Here is a 19,792-nt window from a genome sequence, read left to right as displayed (position 1 = left end):
GATATAACCCATATAAGCAAAAACTCTTTGCGGTCCTAAATGCTTTTGGAGAGTATTTTAAAAGAGGCCTAAGGCCAAAGAATTTGACAATGCTGATCTAAATCTTCCATATCCTATAAAATCCAAATCAAAGCCTTCCTCCTTGATAAGCTATTTGACCATTGCAACTAGAGAGAATCTCCTCTGCCTAGTCTGAACACCTAGGACACGTACACACTTAGGGTTCTTTTGCACAATTCACCTAGCACAGAGCTTGTGCCCAAAAGGAATTAATATTGCTATACTGATTAAGAATGATAATTAAAGACTTTTGTGTTTGATGGTGAATCATAAACAACCCTTTTCCAGTCTCTGATGTTTGTCTCTCCAGCCTCCAAGGAAAAAAGGATTTTCTTGAATTTTCAATCTACCCTTTTCACTGAAGATAATAATAAAGTTACATATATATAAACATTTGTTATGTATTTTTATTACAACCTAATCAATATTCATTGAAAAAGGATGAAACATAAGTTAGAAATTATATTAAATTTATCTTCAATGCCATCAACTGAGGTAACAACTGTTAATATTCTACTCTACATGTTTTTTCACTAAATTAAGTTATACTAAAAATACTACTACCATTTTTCTATCTTCTAAGATTTTTTTTTTTGTTTCTTGCATCTACCATCATATGGTATCATACAGGGAGATTTATAGAAGTTGGTAATGTTCATTTTAGTAATTGGGTGGTAGACATAGGTATTCATTTTTCTTGAAATAGTTTAAATCTCTTTTATATGCAGAATAGCTTTATCATAAATGAGTTTTCATAAGAAATGAATTTTTAAATAATAGCTGATGAACATTTTTCTATGTCATTAAGTATTTGTTACCTTACTTAACTCTGTAATAGTCAATTATCTAATATATCTTCTAGGATTTATTTAACCCATGTTTAACCCTACTGTTAAGTATTTAAGTTATTCTAATTTTCAAAACTACAAATAATGCTTGGATTTCCTTCTTGTATATACATTTTGCAGACATCTCTGGTGATTTCTTCAGAATAATTTAGAATTACAAAGCCAGGAGATATAAACAATTTTAAGACACTGAATCCAAAAGTGCGATTGTCTGCTTTCTCACTAGAAGAATAACAAAACTATGATTTAGGAGAAAAGGAAAAGAGTTTGAGTGGTAACAGAAAGCTGGAAAGGCACAAAGAAGAAGTAAAATGTATAGAAAAAAATTGTTGCCAAAGAAGAGAGAAGAGAAGGGAATAAAAGTGGAAGCATGAATAGAGCTGTGGAGTGCCTGCAAGTGGATTAAACAAGCCATACTGGAGAGAAAGGGTCTTAGAGTCAGGCAGATGAAGATTTCAAAGTCATCCATTAATTATCTATGTGACCTTAGGCAAGTTACATAACTTCTTGAAGCTCCCATTTTCTTATCTGCAAATGGGAAAAGCAAAGACCTTGGCAAATAGTAGGCACATAATAAATGTCTGTTTCCTTTTAAGGAAATGGAATAAAAAGTGGGAAGAGGCAGAGGAGTTGATAAAAGGGAAATGAAAAACTACTTTTGTATAAAGTTCTGATGTAACATTAATGATGAAATAGAGAAATGAAAGCAACCAAAGCCACAGGTAAGTGTGTGACTTGAGAGGAATGACAGTTTGCTTCCGAGAGGAAAAAAGTGAATTAATATGTGATTTTAAAAAAATGCCAGACTTAAAAAATAAAATGTTGACTCAAAATATTTGCCAATTTCTTTTGTCTATGTATTGCTGCTTAATAAAATCCTTGCTATGGTTTGAAGAAAAGACATAGGAAAGATGCTGATGAATAAAAAGAAGACGATGATTTTGAATATATTCATTAAACCATTTTAAAAATTGGAAACAAATTGGAAATTGGAAGCAAACCAGTTTCCATACTCATTGTTTTGTCTGACCTTGAGCCCTTGAAGGCCCGCACTTTACATCTGTGCCCCACCATGCATGCACACATGCACACACTTTGTCTTTTCTATCAAGCAAAGAAGCAGATTTGACCACTCTGCTTTCTGTTACTTAACTTCTGGTCTTTGTTTTCTCTTCCACAAACTAAAGATAATGTTAGGAGTTAAGAATCTCCTCTTTCTTGAATTTCTCTAGCTGGACTAGAAATCTTGAGAAAACAGGTTGTCTTTTTCTCATGAAATTTTTTGGCACTTCATGCTTCTAACTGTTCCAAGAACATCTTAAGACATTTTATTTGGCTTTTTTACTTGAGAATCTAAGTAGAACCTGCCTGCCCAGAGGTACATGCACATCACTAAAAATTTAATATGACTAAAAGAGAAAGTGAATCAAGTCCTTTTTTTCAATTGAAGTATAACTGACACGCAATATCCTATTAGTGTCAGGTGTACATCATAGTGATTCGATATTTCTACACATTACAGAATGATCCCCACAGTGAGTCTAGTTACCATCTGTTATCATATAAAAGTTACTACAATATTATTGACTATATTCCCTATGCTTTATGTCACTTCAATGAGTTTTATTTTAATTAAGGGGAAAGACTTGAATCTGTTTTTATCTACTCTGAAATAATGCATTTCTATTGTTTAGAATTGCTAACTTAGTTTCAGATTGGTGGAACTCTCACCTCTATGTGTGGTAGAATATTCACTGTAGTTTCCTTATTTGACTGCTTTGGAGGAGACTGCTACAGATAAGGGTGACAGTGACTTTTCACACAGCAAAATTGCTTAGGCACTAACCAAGCAACATTAAAATGTCGTACAGCAGGGGTGCCTGGGTGGCTCAGTCAGTAAGTTAGCGTCAGACTCTAGGTTTAGGCTCGGGTCATCAGCTCATGGTTTGTGAGTTTGAGCCCTCCCGTCAGGCTCTGTGCTTGGGATTCTCCCCACCCCCCCCCCCCCGCCCCAACCCACCCTTCCCTGGCTCCCTCTCTTGCTGTCTCTCTCCCTCTCTCCCTCAAAATAAGCAAATAAACTTTTTTAAAAAATAAAGTGTTGTATAGCAAACATTTCATACTTTCATTGAAGACAGTAATCTTCTACAAAATGAGATAATAAAGAACCAGTTGAGATAAAGAATGGATAGCAATTAAAAGAGATTTTAATTCCGATCCAACAGAAGCACTAAGTGGGGTTAGACCACACTTCTGATGATGATGATGATGATGATGATGATGATGATGTTTATGGTGATGATGGACTACTCAAGCTATCCATCAATTTCATTTCCTCCCACTCAGCAACAATATCTTCCAGGAAAATTTTCCTTATCTTCTCACTTTCCTAATATCCATCTTTCCAGAACTCTGAAGCAATTGGGAATCACAATAAAGACTAATTAAAAATCTGTGAACATATTCTAGACCACTTCAGAGTTCCTAAGTCAAATCAGTTTATTTACCTCATTCCTTCCTTTGCCCTTGTCCTTTAACTTTCTCCCTTTGGGAATTCCCTCTACCTTTAAACACCAATGTGCAGACTTTAATTTGATAAAATCATTTGATTACATCATCATAATGGTGAAATTCTTAGATGGTGATTAGTGTATAAAATTTCTGGTCTCAGTTTTCCAAAACTATTAACCAGGTCTTAGAGATTCTCAGCAAATATAATGAAAGAATTTTACAAAAGGTGCCAGTTAGTCTATACTAAAATTATTAATTCAGAGTTAGTACCATTCATTGACTTTTCTGTACCTAAGTTATAGATACCTTGAGAACAATGCCAGTATCCTTTTAAACTATCCAGTTCTCTTAAAAATATCAAATACATCCAGCAATCACACTACCAAGTATTTCCCAAAGAATACAAAAATACTAATTCAAAGGGACACATCTACCCTGATGTTTATAGCAGCATTATCTATGATAGCCAAATTATAGAAAGAGCCCAAGTGTCCATTGACTGATGGATAGATAATAGATGAATGAATAGATGAATATTACTTGGCCATCAAAAAGAATGAAATCTTGCTATTTGCAACAGTGTGGATGGAACTAAAGAGTATAATGCTAAAGTGAAATAAGTCAGTCAGAGAAAGACAAATATCATATGATTTCACTCATATGTGGAATTTAAGAAATAAAACAAATGAGCAAAGGGAAAAAAAGAGAGAGAGAGGCAAACCAAGAAACAGACTCTTAATTATAGAGAACAAACTAATGGTTACCAGAGGGGAGGTGTGGAGAATGATAGGTTAAATAGGTGATAGGGATTAAGGAGTGCATTGGTGATGAGTACTAGGTGATGTAAGGAAGTGTTGAATCACTATATTGTACACCTGAAATACCATATGTTAACTAACTGGAATTTAAATAAAACAAAAAAAAAAGAGTTTTTCAGGCCATGAAGATATTTTTGATACAATAATTTGCATTAGGGAACTAAGACAAAGATATATAATCAGCATTGGAGAGAATGGATACTTTCCTTACACCTAAGCTTTAAAAAAAAAACAAAAAAAACTTTACTGCTGGCATTTTATAGCCTAGATCTGCACTGTCCAACATGGTAGCGACTAGTCACATGTGGCTGCTTAAACATAAATGTTTTTAAGTTTATTATTTACTTATTATTCTGAGAGAGAGGGAGTGTGTGTGCATGTACACATGCATGAGTTGAGGAGGGGCAGAGGGAGAGGGAGAGAGAGAATCCCAAGCAGGTTCTGTGATGTCCACACAGGGCCTGATGTGGGGCCCGATCCCAGGAACTATGAGGACCTGAGCTGAAATCAAGAGTCAGAGACTTAACTGACTGAGCCACCCAGGTGTCCCTTAAATTTAAATTAGAATTAAAATGAAATAAAATTATAAATTCAGTTCCTCAGTCACACTAGCCCCATTTCAAATGCTTAATAGCTACATGTAGCTATTAGCTACCCTACTGGACATCATTGACAGAACATTTACATCACCACAGAAAGTTTTAAGGGACAACACTGGTATAGAAAAATTACATATAGCATCAAATAGTAATCAGTATAATTATTAGCCAGCCATAAATAAATTTGAATTATATCTAAAAAGGTGGTTATTTCTCTATATTTCATAACATGATAAGATGATTTCATATGCTCCTAATTAATTGGCTAAAAGATAGTATTAATTGACTGATTTAGCAAAAATGCAATGGAGAACTGTTTCAATTAACTCACATGAACTGTAGACCATTTTTTACTTTCATCCTTTCTGTTATAAATAAATAACAAGTGTATGTGTATCCTTCAAAATGTATACAAGCCTTGTTAGTTTGATGCTTACTTCCCATGAATTCTAGGGAAATTCTTCTCCCCAAAATATTTGGGGAATAAGTCAAGTTCTATGAGAATGGGTAGAAACAGAGATTAACATTAATGTGCTTTCTTGGAAATGTTTAAAATTCTGTTGTCTTTTAAAAATTCTTTGGGAGGTTAAACTTCTTGAACTGTAGAAATGAAGAAAATTGGCCTGATGAAAGCAACTTTTTTCCTATTGCCATCTTTCCAAGAACATGGACAGTCAGCATTCCAATATATCTCCTGCCAAAGGCTTTTGGAGAATGACTACAGACTGAGGTTGTTCTGGAGCTGGAACGAGTTAGCCATATTTTTCTTTCTGCTGTCAGCAGACACTGGGAAATACACCTGCTACACAGAGCTCATCATTTCTAAAATAATCTGAGAGTTTATTACTCATGCCAAAAACTGTCCAAGTCAGACAGTTCCACAAAGCAAACAGAGAAAACTGCCTTGATCCAGGATTTTCAGGGTGTAATACTGTGGCTCACTCCCTCATTATGAATGGATTCAGAATAGGAAAAAGAAGTTTAGGCTATTGGATCAGTTGCTTTCTGTCAATAAAGCTATCAGTAACCTGTAATGTGCTTTTGTTTGGCATGGTTTTTATCAGCACTTCTCACAGCACTTTCAACTTTTTTACACAGGACTGACAAAAGTTCAGTTCAAGAGATACTTTTTATAATACTTTGGTCAAAAAACCAACTACAAGGAGCCCTCAAGGAGCTCATTCTCTAGGGAATGATAGCAATAGATAAATAAATAAGAGCTAGGACGGAGTTAAACAAAGACTGCAAGGAGACAGGATCACATGACCACCAGCCAGTAAGATTTCCCAGAAGTAATGCTATACAAGCAGAGTCTTGAAAGATAAAAGCCTTCCTTCCTAGCTAGGCAAAGAAAGGGTAAGAAAAAGTTTCAGGCAAGGAAAAACCTGAGTCAAGGCACAGAGGTGAGAAAACAGCATAGTAAATTCTGGGGATTACATGAAGTCTCTCATATTCTCAAAATAAGTATGGGGAAGGTAGGCAGGGGCTAGATCATTGTATTCAATGCTAAGATTAATTTTCCTGTGTAGGTGATGGAGAATTATTAATGGTCTCTTAGGAGGAGTGATCTGTTTGTATCTGTGTTTTAGACAGATCACTTCATTAGATTCTGGAAACCATAACAACACTGATAAGGAAGGGGGAGATTTGAGAAGTGTTAGAGTATGGCCTAGTGGGATTAAAAGAGATGACAAATAGTTTTCAAAAGTAGTAATAATTAAGAAATGAAATGAAAGGGAAACTAAATATAGAGAGAGTCAAGATTTTCAGGAAGCAGGAAGGGGTTTTTGTTTTGTTTATTTAATTGGTTGGTTGCTTGGTTTTTATCACAACCTCTATGAAAGATAGAGAACAAAAATGGGAAAACACAATACAAAAATTTTAGAAAATGAATTATCACATGAAAAATAAAGAAATAAAGCACTGATAGTACAGTCAGAAAAATCCTGATTGTGAGTCTGAGCAAACCAAAAGTCAAGTACTAACCTGTGTTAAGGAAACCCAACAAAGATCTTCATTAATGATACAGAGCTGAGGAGCAGACAGCAATTCTCCTGGTTAAGGAGATGATGTAATTATACTGAAAAAAAAAAAAAAAAAGAAAAAGAAAAACAGATGAAAAATTAGCATCTTTAAGAAGACAGCAACTAAGTGGGTGAAAACATAGACTAATTCCAAATTAAGCTCTAGAGTCTCCAAGAGCTGTGATATTCAAACCTCAATCTACTAAAAGAATTGTGTTTTTGTTTTTGTTTTTCCTGCAAATGGATGCCATAAAAATTCTCTTGCTAGTCAGGTACTTTAAAGAGCCGGGAAAATTTTTATTTGACTTAAAAATAAATAGAATTTCCTAAAATAGGACTGTATGGTTTCCTGTCTTTAAAACATTCATGACACCATATGCATCTTGAGGATTCGGACAAGTATTTTTATTGCTTTCGTAAACGCTCCAACAAAATATCACATAAACACACACAAAACCTTTCAAACCTGTTTTAATTACTTATTCTTTCAAAATTAACAGATTAGTAACAAAAAGCATGAAAGTAAAGTGGTGCTGAATAGGAAATCCAACCAATAAAAAAAATAACATGCAGGAATTGGAAACAAAATATTTTCTTGCTCTTGAGAAAATGACAGCCAAAAATCTTAAACTGATGTTGGATTATTATGTACAAATAGTTCCTGACTCCTTCACCAAGTGAAACAAAAGTTGCAAATGTTTTTCTATCCTTTTTCTAACATTTTGGGAAAGGTTCTGGAAAAAAAAAAAAAAACTTGATTAAATCACACACACACACACACACACACACACACACACACACACACACACACAGAGGAACAGAGGAACACACTTTTTTCCTCTTTGGGAAGAGGAAAACTACTTGAATACCTTCAATTTAAATAATTTTGAATTGTAAAAGAAATGAAGTATCTTTAATGTTTACAGAAAGAAGGCTCCATCCAGTCTCTATAATGGGATTATTTTTTTTTGATAGGGAAAACAATAAAACATAATTTGAAAAAAATATGAAGGAAACTATTGCAAATTATAAGTAGGTAAAAAATGACTACCTGTATGAGATCTAAATTGTTTACATTGCTTTTGAACTTTTTTGTCTTCAACTGGCTAACATTGCTCCTTGTAGATAAAATATCTGCTGTTTGTAAAAAATAATGCAATACAAATTTTACTTATCTGATATAGGATGAAATATAATTAATAATTCAAAGCAACTGCTATTACTGAAATAATCAAGTGCCTTATTACATAATTATATATTGAATAATTCAAATGGTCACAATTCAAAATATGGAATTCCAAATACTCAGACACATATAATACTTGTCTAACTAACAAATTATAATTTTTATTTTCAACTATTCAATTATAAATTTTAACTATTTTATATGTAAAAACTTATAAAAGGGCAAATACATATTTTTTAAAAAGATCAGATTTGGGGGAGGGAGGAGGATTCCAATTAAGAAAACCACACAAAATTAAAAGCTTGAAAAACAAATTTACAAAAAATTACTATTAGATCCTATTAAATTTCAAAAAGTGAAATATAAAATAATTGAAACTTATAAGTATGCAACCATATAATATGCAAGTTAAATATTAATAGCAACCACTATTACTAAGTGCTTATTCTATGTTAGGCACTGTGCTGGTCATTTTACCTACAACCTCTCATTTAATCACAACCATTTATCAGGGTCCTCACTAAACATTTATACATGTAGAATGCTTTTAAATTTTCAAAAAAACATTCTTATAACTATCTCATATGATATTCACATTATGCTGTGAAATAGACAAAAGGTAAAAGCAATTATTAGCCCTATGTAAATTATAGATTAAAAACATAAAAGGACACACAGAATAAATCATTGAGCTAATAAAAAAACACAATTACAGTCTTAGTTCCCTAACTTCCAACCCCAATTCACTACCCACTAGATAACATTAGTATCAGAGAGCCCTAGTGATCCTAAATGTTTTAAGGAATAATTTAGCTTAAAGTTAATCAACAAGTATTCAATGAGTTTCTATATTGTATAAAGCACAGAAGTATTTGTGTGATACAAAAAGAAGTAGGAAAATTGGAAAAGGAAGAAAGAGGATAAAATTCCATTGATGAATTTAGTATCTGTTTGAGAAGAAAACATTAATTTTAGAATAATTACAAAATACCACTGAGTGTAAAATAGCCATTGTGAAAACTCCCTGATCTACTGATGTAATTTAACCCTGCTAAAATCTGATGGTAATAAATTATGTATCTTCTATTTATTTGAATGAATCATATCCCAGAAAATTTCTTTGAACTAACCTAATTATTTGCTAAACAGAAACTCTAGTATATAAATTATTGCTATGGCTAGATAATACCAGGCAATCTTTTAGAAATTACTAAAAGATTACTATTATATTTGTTATAATAGAATTATTATAGATTACTATTGTATTTGTTATAATAGAATTTTATTTGAGTTGAACTTATAGGGAACCAAAATATTTGACAAAATCTCCCCCCAAAAGTTGTTAATGAGTATAAGTGGACAAGTTTAAGTTATTAAGGACCATACTTAAAATTAAGCAGACATTACTATGGGGAAAAAGAACTTTGTATGATTAGAAGACAAAAAAGAAAAAATATGTGATTTATCCACAAGTGTTTTGGCTCAGAATATTGTTTAATGAATGGTAATAAAGTTTACAGGATGTTGATCTCACTTTTTTAGAAAAATAACACCTAATCAAAATTAAGCTTCACACATACACACAAACACAATAGAAGTTAGGAGAAAGTATAGTTTTAAGATAAAATTATTAGAAAATTCAACCTGAAGTTTAAAATCTGAAAAAAAAAATACAAGTCAGTACTTGATTTTACAACTTCTTAGAGAACCAACACATTGTTATTGTGTTTATTATTTTTGTGTTTATTATTTTTAACTGTATGCTGACTTTTGCCTCTTCTCATATGTGTTTTGCCTTCATCTTCTTCTTATTAATAATTTTCTCCTAATCTCTTTCAACAGCTTCATGCAGCTGCTATAGATAAGTGTCATTGATACTATAATATTTTTGAAGTTAGATTAAGAACAAAGCATTCAAGAAACATTGAGTACCATCTAAGTGCCGAGCACAGATCTAAGCACTGTGGAATAAAAATTAAATAGGAAATAGTAACTGCCCTCATAAAAGAGTTTAGCTGAATGTTTTCAAACTATAGGTCACGACCTTGTAAAGAGTTAGGAATCAATTTAGTGACTTTCTGACCAACTATTTCAAAAGAATAAAATAAAATAGAACACATTAAAAAAATTCATTGTGCATCACACAAAGTAAGGTAAGTATTATTTCATGAAAGGTTTGTTTCAGTTACTTATATATGTATGTGGGTACCAGGTCACAATGTAACATTTATTTTACACTATGAATAACAGCCGAAAGTTTGAAAAAACCTTGTTTAGGAAAACACCGATGAGAAATTTTCACAAAATGGTTTACCAGCCGGCCACAGGCTGGTAACTTTAAATGTTCTAGTCTAAATTAACTGCCAAGACTGAATACATGTCTTACAGAACAGGTAGTCAAGCACCAGCAATGTCCTTCTTTGAAAAATGTTATCTTTATTTAGATCTTCTCTATTAAAATGTTCACCAGTCAATCACAATGCTATGTAGTTCCAACCAAATATTTTTGCCATTAGTTAATACAACATAAAGTGAAATGAATATGATACTTCTCTAACATGTTTGGGACTCAGAAAAGGGGCTTTGAGGATATAGTTATATTATCCCAGACAATATTCAATTAGAAACATTATACTCTGAGTTGATTTGTAAGGGTTACAATTTTCTTCAAAGATGATAAGCCACTTTCATATTAATCAAGGAGTGCACAGTATCAAAATATTTACATTATGAAATGCAAAGTAATTTAAACAGTCCCAATGAAAGGTTGAATAGCCAGTCATACCACACTTTTAGAGGCTGATTCATTCCAGCTAAACATAGCTAGGCTCCAGAGAGCTTGTTTTGTTTCTTACTTGCATTTTTAACTATTTAAAGTAAATTCTAACTAAATCCTAAACAACTTGAAGTCAGAGAACACATCTTATTCAATGCTTTGAATGTTAAATGATTATTGCTAGATGTATTGTTAATATTAATTTATTCTGTATTTTCATTTTACCAAAGTATCTTAATCAATATTCCAAACATATTCAAGGATCTCTATGCAGAGAGTCCCTGGAAAATGTAAGCCCATATGACCTCTATTTTTGCATACCTAACCAATTAAATCCAGTAAGTACTAATGGCAATAATGTTGTCCTGGCAAATATAGACATAGAACTAAATTACAGAATGAAAGAGTTTAAAGGTCACTTACGCTACCCTTTTTAAAGAGGACAACTGGATCTCACAGAGGTTCAGTGATTTGTACAAGGTTATCCAGATAATCTGTGCAGGGCTAGAATAGAAGTCAGGTCTTTAAATTCCCCAGGGTATTCTTTCTACTATAACACACACTTATTTTTTGGTCTGTTTCCACTTCAACCTTTCTTTTTCTCATTCTATACTATATGCCACACACTTCTTAGGTACTCTAGGGATTTAAAAAGTTACAACAATCCTTGACACCAAGGTACTTAAAAATGCAAAAATATATATAAAAGTACAGAGATTTACAGAAATTTAAGTGTCGTCAAACTATGACAGTAATTCAATTCAAATAATTCAAGTTTTGGCAAGCTACTACAATTCATTCCAAACTTCTGAAAAGTGATTCATGACTACTCCAGACCTAAATACTATTTCCCTATGGCAATAGAAGGAGCGCTGGATAGGCAACATAAAACCTGGATTTGTATCGTGGCTCAGCCACTAACTAGATGTTTAAAAAATAATTATTAAACTTCAGATTACTCATTTTAAAATAGGGAGAGGATATGGGTGTAAGTGATTGTATTAAAGGTCCCTTTCATATCCAAGCAACAATTATCTGTACCAGCCTGTTCCAACGCTACACTTTACATCAAAGCCATCCACTTACACAGCATGGGATTGCAGATCTATCATCCACGGCTGTGGCAATTGCCCAGGACTCTCACCTTACCCTTAATTCCTCCTTCTATTCTGGTGTCTCTCTGGCTCCTTTTTCAAGCCATCTCTTATTCCTGGAGGACAGAATTGGTTTTCCTCAGTGCTCTTGGTTTGATCCTCAGTGCTCTCTAAAAGACTTTATTTGCACAGACGCTCTGGCTCTTCTTATGCCTGGACATGTCAGGAAAATACTCCATCATCTGCTTCTGGTCCCTGGGATCCAAGACTGAATACATGCCCATTTGCAGGAACACCCAACAGAGACACCATGACCCTTTAGGCAACTTTCCAAGATGGGTTTGAGATATTTCTACCATTATTATATTTGTTGTTATTTGAATATCTTATCATTTAACCTTTTGTACAGATCTCCAATACCCAAAACTCTTGAGATTGGATGTATCTCAGAAGTCAGAATTTTTCAGATTTCAAAAGATAACAGAATACATATACTGTGTAAAACATAATAATTAAAAGGATCAATTATCTCTGAAGTAAAACATTTGAATATTCTTACATGGAATAAATGAATACTATAGTTTCATTCACATCAGTTCAAGTCAGGTTTTTCAGCCAAATGAGTTAATCTTGGATTAGATTTTACTGCCAGATATTACCAAAAACATAACAAAATAAGTTTTGAGATTTTTGGACTTCATAATTCCATATAAAGAATTATGGATCAGGGGCATCTGGGTAGCACAGTCGGTTAAGTGTCTGACTTAAAAAAATTTTTTTTTTTTTTAATGTTTATTCATTTTTGAGAGACAGAGCTTTAGCGGGGGAGGGGCAGAGAGAGAGAGGGAGACACAGAATCCGAAGCAGGCTTCAGGCTCTGAGCTGTCAGCACAGAGCCCAGCGTGGGGCTCAAACCCAGGAACCGTGAGATCATGACCTGAGCTGAAGTGCGATGTCCAATGGATTGAGCCATGCAGGTGCCCCAAGTGTCTGACTCCTGATTTCTGCTGAGGTCATGGTCTCATGGTTCATGAGATCCAGCCCCCTCCTCCCCATAGGGCTCTGTGCTGTCAGCACAGATTCTCTCTCTCCCTCTCTGCCCTCTCCCCTCCTTCTCTTTCTCTTTCTAAATAAGTAAATAAATATTTTTATTTTATTTTTTTTTAATTTTTTTTTTAACGTTTATTTATTTTTGAAACAGAGAGAGACAGAGCATGAACGGGGGAGAGCCAGAGAGAGAGAGAGAGACACAGAATCCGAGACAGGCTCCAGGCTCTGAGCGGTCAGCACAGAGCCCAACGCGGGGCTCAAACTCACGGACTGCAAGATCATGACCCAAGCGGAAGTCGGACGCTTAACCGACTGAGCCACCCAGGTGCCCCAATAAATATTTTTAAAAAGAACTATAGATCTAATAAATTATGTGGACCTTAGTATGACTACATATATCACAGGGACAGTGATCATGTATTTTAATTCTTCATATTTCTAAAAAAGTGCCATGCACAACACTCAATAAAAACAGTTCACTTTTATTTGAAGAATTCTTCACTGAGTATGTACCACATGTCAAAACTTTATTCAGGAATTATGAGGCATTAAAAAATCTTACAACACATAGAACCTGCCCTCAGGGGCATTACAGTCTTAAGAGGAACAACACATAAAAGAAGTGTTAAAATACAAGTATGTGATTAAGTGCTAAAATTACTGATTCAGGCAATAAGGATGTTAGAAATGGAAGTAGCAAGTTACATGTGAAAATTGTAACGTAGTTTAACAGGAGCTCTCAATATCTCATAACTGTCAAAGTTGGCATAATGATTTATAATCTGGAGAAGTAGTGTATAATTTGGAAAGATAATTCTATTAGTCACAAAAGGTTATACAGAAAATCACTATAACTTTTGCTTTAGACATATGGATTTCCAGGCAGAGTTTCACTCACACTGATTCCAGAAATGGATATTCATAGGGGTGACCCTACAGACTTGAAGGAGTATAAGACCGTGGAGGATCAGCACCATAGCATTACACAGAAGTGCCCTAGATGAGACAACCAAATTCTGTGCAAAAAGGAAATTATTTTTGACAAAAAATTAAGTTTCAATTCCACTTTCTGTCAATTGAACCTACTTTGAAAGGAGTGGTAGATTCTGCTAAAAGTATCTTCTTAAGCCAAGAACAAATCAGAAAGGAATGAGATGCATTCACTCAGATCACACATCACTTGTAAATCACTAAGCAATTTTAAAGATATGAGAGATCTAATACTTGGTTGTAATATATTAAATTTATTTTTATGATAAAACTTATCTGGCCTCTCTTAAACCAAAATGTTAATATTCCTCAAAGGTGGTAAAATATATCTATTTTACAGATTAAAACCTTGAATTTCATATTAAATGGCCAATTACATAATCAGTACATTATAGTAAGTTTTAAATACAAGAATCTTAACTCCAGCTTCTCTGAATTAACCACTAACAATAACCAAACCCAAACAAAGCAATTTGAAAATTCATCGACCTTTTCCCCCTATATATATAACTACCTGATAGGTATTCAAGGAAGTAAAAATAATGAGACTGATTTGTTCATAAAAACACTTCCTAAGGCTTACTTGTCAACCTCTGAAACCTAAAAAAGAACCAGAAATAAGCAAGTTATCAGACAAGAGGTAAAGTCCATTCTTTCTTTTTTGTCATATCCCCTACATGGTCTTAAAGCAGTAACACTCCAGTATGAAACTTACGAGCTAAATAATGATCACTTATTTTAGGTAAGACAATTGATTATAACAAAGAAAAATTATCTTTGCATTATGATCCTCTAAGGAAGCTGAATTCATTATCTGATATGAAGTGAATTGTGAAGTATTTTTGCAAGACTTTTTCCGCTATCAATTGAATAAAGGAAAGGAAACATCCTAGTTGTCTAAATGGGAAGAACAACCTGGCAAAGACTATTACTGGCAAAAATGAAAGGAAGCCTATAAGTGATATCAGATGACATCTCCTATGGGGTTATTGTAGTGGTGATATCATCTGACATCTTCTATAGGGTTATTTGGGTGAGTGTGACATTTTCTTAATGAGAAGATTAGGAAGTTGCCCTAAAAGAGCCTTATATAATGTATAAGGCCACAGAACATATGGATAAAGTGTTGCTGGAGAAGTGTAAATATGACTCTTGAAGTAGTAAATGAAGGTTAAACATTAACAGCTGGTCCAGGGGAAATGAAGAGGGAAAAAAAAGCAAGCTGTCTGTTTTAGACTGGTGTTTCACTAACCAGTAAGTCATCTTTATCTGTTTTCTATTTCAAGTCACCTAGCTAAAATATATTACATTTCAAACTTTAAGGAAATAACTGTTAGAAGTTGCTTTCTTTACTTAAATTAACCAAAAAAGACATTTTAGGATTGTGACTTTAAGTTTTGAGCTGCACAGGTTTTTTTTTTTTTCTCTCTTTAAGAAAGAAGTATTGTTTTAGTTGTAAACCTATCACACCACTACTTTTTAAGGACTCACAATTTGTACTTTTATATATGAGATTTTAGACTAAAACACCATCTTCCCCACCACCACACACACTCATTTCGAAGCTATATCACAACTTCAGTTCTGCATTCTCTATCTAGCTCAAAATCCATCCATTTGGCTTAGGAACACCAAATTTTCCATGCAATTTGAAAATCAAGATATTAGCAGTTGCACAGCAGAGTTAATTGAATTAAATTTAAAAAGCAAATGTCCCAATATATGATAAATATATCTATATCTATATCTATATATCTATCTATCCCTGGTGCAGTTCTAATAGTAATATACACTATTCTGAATTTTGGAAGAATAAACGAAGCTAAGAATCTTCTTTTACCTCAAATTTCATTCTGATGGTAAAAAAAATAGTTGCTTATGACTCAGGTTTTTTTTTAACAAAAATTGCCATTAAACTGCTTAATTTTTTTCTAGAGGAAAAAAAAACAAGTGTAGTAATAGCAAATGTTAACCAGTCCTCTACCTCTGAAAATACATGCAAAGGTATTGTATAGCATACAACTCTTTTTATTTCTAGTCTGGAGAAGAAGAGATATGTATTTTGGTAAATGAATTCTATTAGTCCTAAAAAGTTATACTAGGGGCACCTAGGTGGCTCAGTTGGTTAAGCAACTGGCTCTTGGTTTCACCTTAGGTTATGATCTCACACTTCATGAGTTCAAGCCCCGTGTTGGGCTGTGTGCTGACAGCACAGAGCCTGCTTGGGATTCTCGCTCTCTGCCCCTCTCCTGCTCTGTCTCTCTCTCAAAATAAATAAACTTAAAAAAAAGTTATACTAGAAATCCCTACAACTTTTGCTCTAGGTATATGGCTAACATTAAAAGTTGCAGTAGGGGTGCCTGGGTGCCTCAGTTGTTTGAGCGCCCACTCTTGATTTCAGCTTGCATCGTGATCCCAGGGTTGTGGGATTGGGCCCCAGTGAAGGCTCTGCACTGTGTGTGGAGCCTGTTTGGGATTCTCTCTCTCTCCCTCTGTTCCTCTCCCCAGCTCAGGCTCCCTCTCCAAAAATAAATAAATAAATAAATAAATAAATAAATAAATAAATAAAATTTAAAAATAAAAAAGTTTTCGTAAATATGCTAAATGCTTGTTTTATATCATGAAATAAAAAATTGTAGATTACCCCTAATAAAAATAATTATGACCAATATTGAGCATGTAACTTATTTTGCTAGGGCAAATTTACATTTTATTTATAACTTATAATCAAGTTATATAGATTCATACTGGATGGTACACCTAGACAGTTTTGCTTTATTCACTTAGTTAACATTAATGGAATTTATGATACAAGGCATTATACTTGGTAAGGTATCCCACCCACAAGAAGCTTACAGTCTAGGAGGTAAGATAAAAACATGTACACAAATAAGAAGCAGTTGGTATAGATGATGCTGAAAATGAGAAACACACAGAAGCACCACAAGAATTTACAGATAGGAGAGAGCAGAGAACTTCACAGAGGATGTAGCATTTGAGTCAGGGTTTGAAGGATTGGTAGAATTTCCAAAAAGATGAGGTGGAGGAGTGTATGAGCATCATTTATTTACCATGTATTTATTATACCCACTAAATTCCAAGCACATGGTAAGGTATTGAGGATACATCTATCAACAAGATGGATTAACATATTCTCTGCCCTCATGGAATCTATAGTCCAGAGGGATATGTACCTCAAATAACAAACAAAAATAATATTCTAACATATAAAACCAACAAAACATAAAAGTAGCAGGAGCAGAGTAACAAAACATAAAAAGTAGCATAATTGGAGAATTATGCCTATTGAATGTATAGGGTATTTAAGTCTTGGTTAACCCAACTGTTTGAATCTGAAATATTGCTACATTTCAATCACTCACACATCTATGTTGTCTTTACTGAAGTAAAATAGATCATCCAGTAATCTAGATTGAGTAATTTGAAAGAAACTTTGATTAGGAAATTTAAAAGCACATATTTAAAATGTACCATTTAATGGGGCGCCTGGGTGGCTCAGCTGGTTGAGCGTCCAACTTCAGCTCAGGTCATGATCTCGTGGTTTGTGAGTTCGAGCCTGGCGTCGGGCTCTGTGCTGACAGCTCAGAGCCTGGAGCCTGCTTCAGATTCTGTCTCCTTCTCTCTCTGCCCCTCTCCCTTTGTGCTCTGTCTCTCAAAAATAAATAAATGTAAAACAAAAAATTTTTTAATGTACCATTTAAAAGGTAAATATACAAAAAATGTCTGCCAATATCTGGGATTTGAGTCCTAGCTGTGCTACAAACTATCTACATGACTTGAGGCCACCACTGTGACCCTGTTCCCCCAATTATAAAATCAAACAGTATCTACGTCAAAAGGTTTATTGTGAGAATTAAATGAGATAAATGCATTTTAAAGTACTTCATAAATTACAAAATGTCACATAAAGGTAAGGTAATATGATTATTACATATTTAACTTCCTATCTAATTTTACTACCTAGCCTAATCTTTACTAAAACAAAACAAGATGAAAAAAACCCACTATTTTACTTAACAAGGGTTTACTTTGTACCTACTTTGAGGTTAACCTGTTCAAAGAAGAGGCAGAATCACACTATCAGAAACTTGCACATCAGACCAAAGCACTGTGTTTGAGCAACGCTGTGAAAGACTGTCTAGCCAGGTACAGTTAGCACCTGCTTACACCATATAAACCTCTCCTTTTACCAAAGATTCATGCCGATTTTAAGTTTGATATCCTGAGGTCCTGAAACAGGTACTTTTTAGATAGAACAGCATCACTTCCAAATCTCACTAGCATAAAGGAATAGATTTTTTTTAATGGAGCATTAGTTTGGAAATTAATTTTTCCACATATTAGACTATTAACAGAATAACATGTTTCTTTATAGTCCATGCATTTTAGTAACTTGCATTTATAAACAGTTAATAATTTCCAAAACGACAGAAATCAATTTGCAAAACCAAACTCCAGGAATGCCAACTTCTACTGGGAGGCCAGTCTAAGGCACATCTCTTTGAGACTGAAAACACAAACCAAATGGAGGCAGCAACATTTAATCCCTTCATAACTCCACCATTCATACAGAACTCAAGAGTCTACATTGACGACATATACAATGGGTTCAGGGATTTGCTTTCCTTCCCCTTTATTTCTGATCACAGAGTTTTCATAAAATTACTCACTAGTATCACTTGGCACTACACTTAAGTAGGACGATAAATTAAATAATACATTTCATTTCTGCGTAACTGCCCCAGTTCCAGTGGATTCACGAACGATTCACAAACCTCTAAATATTCAAATAACAGGATTTTTCATAGTTTGATAAAGGCATCACAAAAATAATACTGTTATAATATACTGTAATTTCAATTATATACTGGAATTACCTCCTGTTCCTGATGTGATCTTTCAGAGAGCAATAAACAGAAATAGTCTTGTATAAACCTTTATTTCAGTAAAAGAATTTGAACCAAACCCTTCGAGTCGAGTTGCCTCTTTAACAAACGGCAGTGATAGGCGAGCCCTTTATAAGCAAGAATTAGAACGTCTGCCCGACATCTTCCTTTTAAAGCGGTCGGCGAACCTGAAAAATTTAAGACTTTCTCCTTTTCAATCCCTTTCGCTGACGTTTCATCCTTGTGACTAATCCAACACGCGCACACGCACACGCACACACACACACCCATATTAAAGAGAGGGAGGAGGTCTGAATAGGGTCACTCAACTAAAGGGGTGCTATCCTGGGCTGCAAAACCGCCACCCCTAAAAACCTTGGTATTCTGCTTTAATTCGTCCGCACAGCGCCTCCTGCCGGGCCTGAGGAGCTCGGCTCGCGGCGGGTGTGGAGGGCGCGGGGAACGGCGCCCCCCGCTCCCCCGGACTCGGCCGCCCGCCTCCACACTGCTCTCCTCCCGCGGGGCGGCAGGCGCGCTCACTACTGGGCAGCGCGCACGAGGCGGGAAAGGGCCAGCGGCCTCGGCGCCAGCCGCCCAGTGCCCCGAGCCTGCGCCCGACGAAGGGCCGGGCGGCCGGCTCCTACCTGGAAACGGAGCCGGGGGCCCTAAACGCCCGTCAGCGCCCTCATTATCCCGTTAGGTCTCCGCTCCGTGTAGAACAAGGGTCGAAGATGCAGTGGCCTCGGCGTGGACTCAGCTGAGCCCACCAGCTTCAGGCCCGTCCCCCAGGGCCACTCCCACTCGGTCCACACCGAACGCCCCCACCCCCCGCCCCCGGGGCGCTCCGCGGTCGGCCCGCTCGTGGCGGCAGTCCTCGGTGGGCCCTGCGCTCCCACCCAGCTCAGCGACCCCGCCTCGGCCGCGCGCCG

This window comes from Panthera leo, chromosome F2 (assembly GCF_018350215.1).
Source record: "Panthera leo isolate Ple1 chromosome F2, P.leo_Ple1_pat1.1, whole genome shotgun sequence".
Taxonomy (NCBI): domain Eukaryota; kingdom Metazoa; phylum Chordata; class Mammalia; order Carnivora; family Felidae; genus Panthera; species Panthera leo.
Note: the sequence above shows the minus strand (reverse complement) of the source record.